The sequence below is a fragment of the Corvus brachyrhynchos genome, unplaced genomic scaffold (assembly GCF_000691975.1).
Source record: "Corvus brachyrhynchos isolate BGI_N302 unplaced genomic scaffold, ASM69197v1 scaffold62, whole genome shotgun sequence".
Lineage (NCBI taxonomy): Eukaryota > Metazoa > Chordata > Aves > Passeriformes > Corvidae > Corvus > Corvus brachyrhynchos.
The window spans coordinates 3,389,549-3,400,791 of record NW_008236629.1 but is presented as its reverse complement, the minus strand read 5'-3'; positions in this window follow the sequence as shown (position 1 = coordinate 3,400,791).

Below are 11,243 nucleotides of genomic sequence, written 5' to 3'. Positions count from 1 at the left end.
GCAGAATAAACCTTGCCCAATGGTGAGATTGTCTTCTCACTATAGTTGAGTGAAGAGGTTAAAGTTTTATTTTTCTTCTAAATTCTGTCCATCCAGCAGGAAATAGTACCATCAAAAGTCTCCCACCCATCTCCTGGAGAAAAAATAAAGCTGAAGTCTTTTATAATTCCAGGGCTGCGCCTCAGCCAGCCACGGCAGTAGAGTGGGAGCCCAGCCTTGGACATGGGTGCTGTTGGAAAATGTTGTAGCACCGTTGTACGTGTTAACCAGTTTCCAGACAACACTGGGAACCGTCACAACTGGTTGCAGTTAGTCCTGGGGGGACGAACCTCAAATTCAGTCACAATTGTAAAGAGTGGTTCTTGCCTGCACAGAATGCTCATTAATGCACATTGTAATATTATTTCTTTCCTGGGGGAAGAAATCCCGGGATGTGGCAGAAGTTAATTCTGCGTGCGGTTGCCGCACTCATTCATTCATGCCGCTTGTCATGTGCAGCCCAAGGGTGCCACGTTTCTATGGCGTAGGAGGACGTGCCTTCTCCAGCACATTGCTCATCCCACCTTTCTTTCTCTATGCAAGCCCATGTGCATCAATCACTTTCTGCTGGAAATCCTGCACTGGCTTGCTGTCAGCAATCTTGGCTTACGCCAAAAGTTATCTGGTACTTCTCTTAAAAGGTTGCTTTTCAGTAGCTTTTAACTTTGCCAAACTAAGTGTTCACTTCAAGATGAAGTTATTTACCCAGGGAAGGGTGCAGCAAATTGTCAGGCATTTTAGTCACTTGATGTGCAAGGAATAAAGTGTAGCTTTCCCTATATATAAAACCTTGTCCACTTTGTTATTAAGTGTTTTCAACACCATTCTTTGGAGTATATCTTATCATATCCTGCCTCTCATGGCTGAATTTGCAGTGCTAAATACTCTCCTAAGAAAACAAATGCTCATTATTTAGTTTTAAGCTATACTCAGTATGGAAAGAGGGAGTAGAAGAAAGAACTTGTACAATATTTCTTTCTCAGGTAGTGGTTTTTATCAAAGCAACTTGGCATGTGAAAGCTCCTAGTGAAGGAGAGAACCAAATATAAGAAAGAAAACCAGAAAAAACAGTGCAGGGGGCAAGGGGTTACTTCATGTGCATTAAATAAAACCTCCCATAATCTTTGGTCTTGTGAAAAGATCTATAGTGCTGGTGCCAAATAATTCCTCCCAGCAGCAAGACTCGACAGCAGAAAGGCTTCTGGGGCCAGTGGGTGCCTCTCAGCTAGGACGAATGGAAGGGATGAGGCCAAAGCAGTGAGATGGTGAATGGGGGCTGGGTGGAGGGCTTGGAAATGGACAGTGTTAACAGCCTCCAAAAATGCTGTAACAGACCTGACTTGGTGCAATGTGGAGCTCACAGCTCCTCACGTAGTCAAGGATGGCACTGGTGGTATGACTTGTGTCTCACTGCCACTCTAGGAGAGCTTGTGCCCATGGCCTCTTATCCTGCCACTGGGCATCACTGGAAGAGTCTGTCTCCATCTTTCCTCTCCCATCAGATATTTATACATGGTGATATGATTCCCCGACAGACTTCTCTTCTCTGGGCTCAGCAGTCACAGTGCTCTCAGTTCCTCCCTGCATGATAGATGTCACAATTCCTTAATCATCTTTAGGGCTCTTTGCTCAGCTTGTTCCAGCACATCCATGCTTTGTGCTGGGACACCCAGAACTGGACACAGCTCTCCAGGGTTGGATCACCTCCCTGGACCTGCTGGAAATGCTCTTCATAATGCAGCCCAGGATGTTTTTGGCATTTTTGGCATGAGGCCACATTGCTGGTTGACGGTCAGCTTGTTGTGCACCAGGACATTAAGGTCTTTTTCTGCAGAGCTGTTTTCCAGCTGGTTGATCGTCTCCCGATTTGTATTGCTGTCTGAGGTTATCCGTCTCCATGTTCAGGACGTCACATTCCCCTTTCAACTTTGTGAGATTCCTGTTGACCCATACCTCCAGCCTCCTGAAGTCCCTCTGAATGGCACCACAACCATGTGCTCTGTTTCTGTAACTTATCAAGGGTGTCTTCAGATCCATCATCCAGGTCATTAATGAGAAAGTTAAGCAGTGCCAGCCTCAGTATCAGCCCCCGGGGTTCACCACTAGTGACTGGCCTCCAGATGGGCTACATGCCACTGACTGCAGGCCCTTGATCCCAGCACTTCAGCCAGATTTCAAGCTACCTCACTGTCCATTTATGTCATCCATACTCCATCAGTTTGTCTATAAGGATGTTATAGGAGACAGTGTCGAAAACCTTGTTAAAATTGGCACAAATAATGTTCATTGCACACTGTGGAAGGCTATCACGATGGCCAGGAATGATTTCAGCATATCAAATTCACCAGAGCGTGAGGTTTTGAGAAACTGGAGAAAGGGAACCGCACCTCATCTCCCTCCGGCCTTGGTTTTCATAAGAGTTGGAGGGAAATCGGTGTTTTAGCTTTTGTTGTAACTAAGAATGTCTGTCTCCCTTCTGGGGAGTTATGTAGGAAAGGCAGAATTTACTGTAAAAGCTTAGTTATGTGTGCTAGAATTTTAGTCTCTGCTTTGGCATGGATTTAGAAAAATAATAATCATTTAAAAATAAACCTAGCTATTGTATTTAACCTTGGCCCGTGCAGCCAGAGATATTTTGTAAGACGTTCAAGCTATCCAAAGATTCTTTTCACCGAAGCTTCCCTTCAGGAAACAAAATAAATTAATGATACAAACAGGAAGCAGCTGTCTTTTCCTAAATAATAATTAAAATGGGGTCCCCTTAGCAGACAGAGGAATAAATGGGAGGGGAAAGACCTGAAGTATTGTCGGTTTAATTTTGACCGGCCTTCTGAGGATAGGCTTAGGATAATGACACAACCTGTGAAGCTGGAAGGACTTATTTTCTTACGAGCCATTTTTGGATTTGAAAAACAGATAAAGGTCTTCACAAGGGGCAGATGAGCAAGACAGAGGAATGTTGCTCTCTCAAGGCACACAATCTGTCCTCTTTCAGCAGCATTCACATGGAAAGAAACATTAATCATCGTAATCATCGATGCTGTTCTTCAGCGGCTTTCATCTGCTATCAGCAATCACTAGGAAATTCCAGGGTGTTCCTGATATGCTTTTTTTTGTTGTTGTTTTTTTTTGTCTTTGTCCCAGACTGTTGACTTGACACAGTTCCTTAAAATTCCACTTTAAGAAGGAAGAAGGACAAGAGAGCTGGAAATTCTCGTCTCCTTCCAGCTGGCTGGGAGGAGGAGGTGGCGGCAAAGAGTGTGGTGGCTCCTGCTGTGGCCCCAGAGCTTGATCTGGTCAGGACTTCCAGATGTGGAGGGCCCTTGCCCCTGTGGGCTTAGCAGCTGAGCCTGTGGGTGACCGCAGAAACATATTGGCCAGAGGCGAGGAAACCATGGGAGCAAACTAGGGCCAGCAAAAGCCACAAGCAGCACAAGAGCTGCCACTTTTTATCTGTCCTTACCATTGGGTGAAGCAGTACATTGATACAACATAGCAGCGTTGGAGAAGGTGCATTTCTTAACAAGGTGAAATCACACTTTATTAAAAATTAGGTTTGAGTTTGCTCCATCTCAGGAAATAATGTCAATGTGTAACCATACAACACAGCCCTGGGAGACGACTTGGGATGCACCCGCAGTTGGTGTTCTGCCATTTGCTTGAGTAGGAGGGACTGGGTGACAAGTGGCACTGGTTATAAAAGGAGTGGCTTAATGGTAGTTTTTATGACTTCAATCAGAGAACCAACGCAGAAAACATGTGCCATAAACCCAGTGAGTTAGCCAGTGCCACCTCCCAAAATACAGAGTGTCTGGAATACAATGGGCTTAAGGTTTATTTGTAAGATTTCAAGAAAAGAGCCTTCTGTCCACTCCCAAACATATCACAGAGTTGCTGGATGTGGCAGGGATTTACAGGTGAAAAAGGAGATGGCAGAAAAAGGGGTGACATGCCTTATGACTCCTTCTGGTATTTGGGGGTACCATCAGACTATCTTAGATCTTTAGAGGCATGGAAACTCCAGAAAGGCCTCATGGCAGAAGTTTTTGTCCATGAATCAGAGTTGGCACCAATTTTGACTTAATTTTTTTTAAAGCTGTTTGTTTGTAAGATGGGAGGGCAATAAGGCATCTGGACCTGAAGAAGAGTTTGACATGGTCTGTTTACTCTGAACTCAGCAACTCTAATATCTGTATAACCTTTCTTCCATCTTTTTCTCATTGCATCTTGTCCTAAAAGCTGCTATTCTCTGAGTGAAGTGAGCAGTAATATATGTTCATTTTTAACTGGGCAGAGCAGTCTCCTGCCAGTCATGTATCTTTAACACTAGGGGACAGAGCTAATCTTGTGGCAAAACTGCAAACGCTTCTTTTAGCAGCGCAGAACTTAAAAGTGTAAGAAAGTTCAGCCAGGACTGTCTGAGACACTTAACAGCCTTCACTAGGTCACAGGGAAAACTTTTCCATGGAAAAATTTATCTTGAGTTACTTTCAGATAAAGATGGTGTACTCACAGTCACCAGGGAAATTCCCATCGATGTTCCCTCTGTGAGAAGGGAAACCTGTTATGGGCCTCTGAAGGAAAACATCATATTTCAGCATGAGGTTTTTGCAATTGTCTACTGGAAGTACATTTCTTTCCCTGCTGTAATATCCCGTAGCAGTTAAGATACAGAATCTGCATCTTTCCTGCCATGAGGCACACTGGAAGGATAACATGATCCAGGGATTCTCCTTCAGATGCTCAGAAGGAAGGCAGGTGAGCCAGTGTGTTATGGGCAAGCACAGCTGTTAAGACAGAAAACTTTGAGGACAACGAAAGGAGTTAGGAGTTAATATTTCCCCATGGTATGGCAGAGCCTCCACAGGGTCCCAAGAAACTGAGCAGATGTGATCACCTTTGGTTTTGCAGATGCTTGCACACAACACTTGCACAAATGAGGTTCCTAGTAGTGGTAAACTTCTAAAATTTGGGAGAAATTTTCAAGAAAACACTTTTAAATCAATGTTTAGATTCACAGAGCACACACACCAAAAAAAGAAAAGTATTGAAAAGGAGACATATGTCATTTGAGGCCTCTTGACTCCCAACAGTACATGTGCCCTCATTTTTAGTTTAAACTAAATTAATCTATTAAGGTACAGGAAACCTAATTTCACATCTGACTCTTCTCAGGCAGACGCTGGAATACCAAAAAAGGCAGCTAGGTCTTTATTACAATGTACAATTCAAGGGAAGTGAGAGGTATTATTCATGTGGGTGTGACCTGATGGCCATGCTTGTTCACTCTTCCACTCCAAAGCCCTCCCTGTCCTTCCTAAGCCTTGCAGTTTTTGGCGCCTGCCCTTACAAGGGTCCTTATTTGGCGAAGAGAGCTACATATTTTGGCCTACTCTCTTTCCTCCCTGCTACAAGTTATTGTTGCGGAAATGGCTCAAAGGGGGGGGAGGGAGGGTTGTGTTTTGGTTTGTTTTTTTTCTTAAACATTAGGGTCCAAGCTGCTAAGAATAGTTTCTGCCATTATTTGAGCAGCAGCAAAAAAAAATGAGTAACGATAATGTGGGCGTTGTGGATGTCACCTGAGGCAAAAATCCCACTACACCCATTGCGACAGTAGTCCACTTTTGGAGATCTCCGAGCAGTGCTTGGCTAATTTTGAAACTTCCTCAGTGGGGATCCACAGTTCCACAGTTGGTGTGACAAAAAGGATAGCAAAGTTAGGACCATAATTCTGCATCAAGTAACCCCTGCAGTGCTGCAAACGTGCTGATACTTGGACATCATTGACCCCAGCAAGTTTTGAACTGCAACAGAGCTAGGGTTTTTGTTTCCCCAACAGATGGCTTGCTATGAAATCTCCAAAATCTTGAACTGATATATTCATCTCAGAAGATAGTTCTTGCTGTAGCCATGCATGCTCCTCCCTTTAACTGTCTGGGAGAGAGAAGAGGGTCAGCAAGCTCCAGGTATACGTATTTTCTTATGCTTTTTCATCTTTTTCCAGACCATTTTTTCCTAATTCCCCTTCAGAGGTCACTGCTGTTCTGATTGCTTTTAGTTTACAGCAGTTTCTCAAAGTCACAGTGAGAGAGCCAGGACAGGAGAGCAGCTGAGAAGAGGTGAAGGGAAGGCTAACAAGGCCACTTGCTTGTTATTCAAAGACTCATCTTTCAAATGCTGTTTTTCAGGGAAGAGAGGGGTGAGAAAGGCTCTGACTGTTATCGCTACAAATAAAGCCTTTAAAACATATCCCAAGGAGGATGAATAAAGTCCGAAAGCAGTTCATCTGAGATTTACACGTCTTGGCAGCTTCAGCAATTTTTAACACAGATGTCAATAAGGACTCAATTTCCATAGCCGAACTCGGTACCAAGTGGTGACCAGTGCAGAATTATAATTCACTGCAAACAAACAGTTGGGTTTGGAGTAGTTTTCACACTGTTTGCTAAGATGGGAACAAATAGGGCATCAAGGAGGTGAGGGGGGTAGCGGTGACCAACAGTGATATTATTGCCAAACACTTGATAGCATCAAACCTCGAGAGTGAGTGTATTTCAGGCACCACAAACCTTAAGTTGTTCAACAAACCTGTCTGCCAGCAGCCAGGATCTTCAGCTGCTCAGTCAAATGCAACCTGGAAAAAGGTGTGCACGGTGCCTGAGCTGTGGTGAGCAGTGGTGAGCGTGCTTGAGGGTGGTGAGCTGTGGGAAGGAACCATGCAAGAACCCATCTCGTCTGTATGTGAAGGTATGTAAGGACATAAAAACAGCTCCACTGGGTCAGACTAAAGGTCTGTCTAACCTAACGTGCAGACCCCAACAGAGCCTGTGAGTGGAAGCTTAGGGAGAGTAAGAACAAGGGCAAGCATGTACAATACTTCCCCTCAGTGTTCTCCCCGACTCCAACTATTTTCAGCTCAGGAACTTCCTGAGCCAGATACGGTTTCTATGTATTTAGTAACTCTCAGAGGATTTCTCTTCCGTGAACTCTCCTTGAATCCATGCAAGCTTCTCATATCCACAACATCCTTTGGTAAGAAGATTCACAGATCTACTGCCTGTTGCATGAGGAACCATCTCCTTCTGTTTGTTTTTCAGCCTGTCTCCTACTAACTTTATGTAATGCTGCCTGCTCTTGTACAGGAAGAGACAGCAAAGCCTGACTCCCGACATCCCTGCTCCCAGGCCACTTGCAAGCTCAGAAACCTCTCTCATATACCCCCCAGTCATTTCTTTTCCAACCTGAAGATACCTGGCTGAGTTGGGAAGGACACTAAGCCATAAGGTGGAATTTGTGAAGGACTTGGGCTGCTTCATTGTCCAGCCTCATTTGCCTTCAGACTCCGAAGGGTCTTGTTGCGTCTCTCAGATGTGAATGACATCCTCCAGCTTGCTCAGGGCTTGAGTTCTAGCTCTAATGCTGCAAGCACCATGCATTGGCAGAGCTTTGAGAATATAAATAATAGCCTGCACTCAAATTCCAGGCAGGAACAGTTCCTAACCATGCCGTACACATGCACAAGCCATTCCTGGAAGCTTTCCATGATCCCATCCTCCCTTACACCTCCCCAGCTTTGCCAGCAACCCATACTCCAGCTTATCTTCCCAGGGTCTTGTGAGGTTATTCATGTCTACAAGCTGCACTTTGTAGACAAAATCATGGCGTTTCTGGCAGTGGCCAGAAACTTATCCTTTTCTGTCATTGGGCTGGCATGGAAATCCGTGGTGAGTGCCCAGGGAAACCAAGAGCCTGCCACCTGCATAAACATTACAGAGTACCTACCAAAAGCATAGTGTGCTCTCCCCTCTGTGTGTGTGTGTCACAGTGACCTCTGAGAACACCATCTAAAATAACCCCATGCATGGAACCAAGAATAGAAGGAAAGGAAGGATGCATTTTATGTAAATGTAGTCAGAAAGTCTGCAAGACAAATTGCTTGAAGTGGTTTGAAAGATGAAGAAATATGACTCACTTCCAGAAGGAACTGTTTTTGCTGGGCTGGACTAAGCATTGTGTTTTAGGCATCTACATGGTTGCCATTAGGGCTTTACTGACATCCACGGGGACGGGTTGGACACCCAGGAAACTGTGTGATGGGCATGCAGAGCAGGTGTGCTTTATGAACACTGAGGGAGCTCTTCAAGCAGAAGATGCACCTGTTTATCTGCAGTGCAGATTTACACATAATATTTGCAACCAGTGGTACTAACATAAGGATTCTCATCATGCTCTTGACAGAAAAAAATCTGCAAAGCACCTTTGTCTAGGCAAGCAGAAACTGCCTGAATGGTTCAGAGCAGTGCTGTATTTAATTAAACACTGTAGAGAATGAGGTAAAAGTGTTCAGAGACTAACAAGCTGCTAGCAGAAGTCTCCTCTGCCCCCCAGGTTATCATCACTTAGCTCCCCCGAAGCATGAGGGTTTAGTGTTGTTTATCAACACTTCCCCTGCAAAACACAGCTCTGTGTACCCTTATTTGTCACACAGGCAGCAATCTCTTCCCAATGTTTTTCTTTCACTAACTCCTTGCAGCAACGAGCGATTTCACTGAATTAATCTGTGGCTGTTGACGACATCGGGTATTTTATTTCAGACCATCTTTCCTCTCCATGCGTCACTGCCTGCTGAAACCAAGGTTGCTGTTGCATGTAGGAGAGCTGAGAGATGTTCTTCATGTGCAGCTCCATGGCATGTCCCTGCCCCACCGTGCCAAGGGGGCAGCAGGGGCAGGACCTTCCTCCCTGGCCAGGCATGCAGTTCTGGCAGCATAACCGCACTGGAAGCCTGTTTTGCCCCAGGTGTGTGTCTGAGCAGGACCCAGCTATCATTAACTGCCGGCTGCTTTGAAACAGACCAGAGTCTGAATTTTCCAAAGCCCTGCTTCCATCCGCCATCCACTGAGGACAGGAATGCAAGTTCACCTGGAAGCTGCCTTTCCCTTTGAAGTGAGAGCATTTCTGAGCGGCTTAGGTATTTCCCATCTCTAGATGTCACATTTTTTCCACTGACTCTGCAGGCAGCGCCAGGAGTTTCAGCGAAAGCCCAAATCCATCAGCGCACCAGGAAGCGCAGGAAGCCAAACACCGAAGCTTCTCATCCCATTTTCAGCAGAGGGGTCAGAGCTGTCTCTGCCCTGTGGCGCGACGACCGATTTACCGTCATCCCGTCAGTGGCGGGACAGGAAGGCGCTCGCAGACGGGCTCCATCCCCGGCGCCCCCAGCCCTCGCAGGGATCCCCGCCCTGGCGCGGGCACAGCCACCGAGCTGCGGGCGCTGCCTCTCTGAACACGGCGGCTTTTCCTTTCCCTCTTCCCTCTGCCACCTCTGAAGATGATGGGTGAGCCAGGCTCTCCCGCACATGCCGGGGCCGGTGGCAGGGTGGCACAAAGCCGGCATTGTGCACGCTCGCCGCCCTGAGAGGCGAGCTAATTGTCTTTCCCAGCTTGGAGCAACAATTTGCTGGCAGCCTGGCTTGTGTCATTATATAACTAGAAATAGTCCGACTTGTAAACGGATCTCCAGAACATGTCTCTCCTTCCTTATTTTGGAAAAACAATAAACTCAGGGCTGGCTGACACCTTGATGCTGTTTGCAAGGTCTCTCCCTTAAAGGAAGAAATTCGTCCAGAGTGTCACCTCCTCTCATCCGAGGCAATGGGAAGTCAGCAGTGGAATCCCGGGAAAGGCAGGAGCTTTAACAATAAACCTGGAGACCTGCGGGGCTCCTTCATCTGCACCTCATGCAACGCAGCAGGCTTTCTTCCGACTGGGAGAGGAGCTGTGCAGGGAAGGCTTTCGACAATAAACCTGGAGGAGCCCAGAGAGTTAAAGAGAAGGAATTTTATTTCCATGCTCACTTTCCCTCCTCCCCCTGCCCAGCTCTATCCTATGCTAACCGGCTGGCCACAAGCAGGCGAGAGAAAGACAAAAGCCGTCCTCACCTACTTCCATTTGCATTTCCATGCATGACTTCCAGGATGGTGAGAGATGCCCAAAGGCATCTTCTCCCAGTGATTGCCGGAGTTGAAGCTGAAGGGCATCATGTTGCCATGGTCACTTGTGCTCCTTAGGCTCCTTTTCCCCTCCCCATTGTGGTTGCTCTGCACTGGTGCCTGTATCCTCCTTGGGAAAGAAAAGAAACTACTCTCCCTTTCTGAGTTTCATCTTCCTATGCTTCTGCACATGGTAATATTGGTGGAAAAAAATTATACTCTGAAAATCTGTTTCTCACTGACTGCAGGAAACAACTTAATTGTCAAGTTAACTTCAGTGCTGGGCTCCCCAAGCAGCTGTTTTGCTGACTGAGCCAAAACAGGGAACGAGAATGAGGCATCATTATTTATTAGGCTAGAAACTCTGGATTTTCTGTATAAAGACTAAAAAGGCTGAGAGGAAAAGGCTGCTAGAGCCTGGTGCCTGCATAAGGACTGCACCAGAGTATTCCAGCACCAGAAATGGGCTATATACCTTGTAATGATTCCTCCTTGTCACACCTTTCCTCTGCTCTCGATGCTGAGCCTGTCTCCACTGATTCTCTCTTCCGCCTTGCTTTCCCTGGGCCTCCAAAGCTCTGATCATTGCATCCCTCCCCCAGAAAGAGGATAGAAAAATACTGGGAGACAGCTGCTCTATTATAACTTGGCAGCTGCTAGCTTTGCACGTCCATCTTCCTCCACTCGTCTCTCCCCCACTGTTTGATTCGATTTCATAAATAAATACCCTGCGTATTGACGTCAGTGTAGGCCTTGAGAAATAATACTCCTGCCGCTTTCTCTGCTACACACGGGGAATAGAGAGGAGAGGGAGGAGGAACAGAAGCAAACGTCTTGGAAGATGAAGTCTTAATGTTCTCGTAATTGCCTTCCTCCCTTTTCAGCTATGCCCCAGATGTGAAGAAAACAAAGATTACCTTTATCAGTGTGCCCTTCTGGCTTAGGACAGGACAATCAAGTATCCAAAATTCCTGTCACTGGTGATTTTTTTTTTAGTGAGGGGGGGTAATGAGGAGAAATCTGTCTTAGAAGCTGGAGGGTAACACCATAGGTCTCTGTGCTCTTAGGTTACAATGTAAGATGTAACCAAAAGTATGTATTCTATCACCATCTGTTAAAACCAGGTGGGGTAGGGTTCTTTATCTCTTCCATGACACATCCCTGATAACTCCCTCGGGGGGGGTGGGGGGGGGGGGAGGTCTCTTCTAGGTG